We start from the raw sequence: 1,027 nt of genomic DNA, 5'->3' as shown, positions 1-1,027 counted from the left end.
TAGTTTGGAAAAAAGGCTAAGCTGATATGTATAAATACAAAAAAATGACCTCAGACCAATCTTGTAGAGTATTTTTCGAGGAAAATTTATCCCTATAATTTTTTTCAACTTCATGAATTAGAAACTCAATAACAGCGCTACGAAGTAGACCGGATACGGAAAAAAAATTTTTGTAAAAAAAAAAACACTTTTTTGCTTATTACTTCTTTAATTGTTAATTTAGGGCAAAAAGTTATGTAACATACTTGTAGGCAAAATAATTTGCTACAAATTATGCTTTTACAGTTTTATTGCAAGACGCATAGTTTCTGAGATATAGCGAAAAAAGTGTTTCCACCCCCTTTTCCAAGATGGCGGCCGGGGGACAAGAGTGGCAACCCCACAAACTTCAAGTTAAGCTTCTATTGACCCCCCCTACATGTTCCAAAAATAAAATTGCGTCCTCTAACAAATGTAAAACTCATGTAACATTTCAATGGACTATATGTATTGACTGATACCATAATTTTTCTAACAAAATGTCAAAATAAATGATCATTTTGATCTTTAAAATTACTCTACTATAAGGATTTATTAGAGTTATTTAAAAACCGAACTGGCCATTCAAAACTTCAAATTATTTATCTATCAATAGAAAACAAAACACTGTTTATGAAATCTTGTTATCGATTAGAATATAAGACCAAAACTTTTTGATACTTTAATATAATGAATATGTAAATTAGTAAATCAGCAAAAATGTTATCGACCGCCCCCGGGTGGGCTCGAACCACCAACCTTTCGGTTAACAGCCGAACGCGCTAGCCATTGCGCCACGGAGGCCATTGATAATAGACTCAATATGGACGTATACTCTCCAAACATTACGCTGGCCTAGTTTATATTTGAAGTTAGCTAGATGCATTTTGCAAAGTTCCTTTCATGCTGTGAGCGTGTAGGGACGTAGCGTCAGTATTGGAACGGTTTTGTACTACCGTATCTCATTCAGTATACTTAAAATTGTTTGATATACATTTGCAATCTAAAA

At 33.6% G+C, this 1,027-nt stretch overlaps 1 non-coding gene across 1 annotated transcript; it reads right to left on the bottom strand.

Moving 5' to 3' along the window:
- Positions 1 to 749: 749 nt before the first annotated feature.
- TRNAN-GUU (transfer RNA asparagine (anticodon GUU)) lies at positions 750 to 822 on the bottom strand. Its single transcript has one exon. It is a non-coding gene; the product is annotated as a tRNA-Asn (tRNA).
- Between the last annotated feature and the right edge of the window lie 205 nt (positions 823 to 1,027).

The sequence above is a fragment of the Anticarsia gemmatalis genome, chromosome 24 (assembly GCF_050436995.1).
Source record: "Anticarsia gemmatalis isolate Benzon Research Colony breed Stoneville strain chromosome 24, ilAntGemm2 primary, whole genome shotgun sequence".
Taxonomy (NCBI): domain Eukaryota; kingdom Metazoa; phylum Arthropoda; class Insecta; order Lepidoptera; family Erebidae; genus Anticarsia; species Anticarsia gemmatalis.
This window is presented reverse-complemented; position numbering and strand designations above follow the sequence as displayed.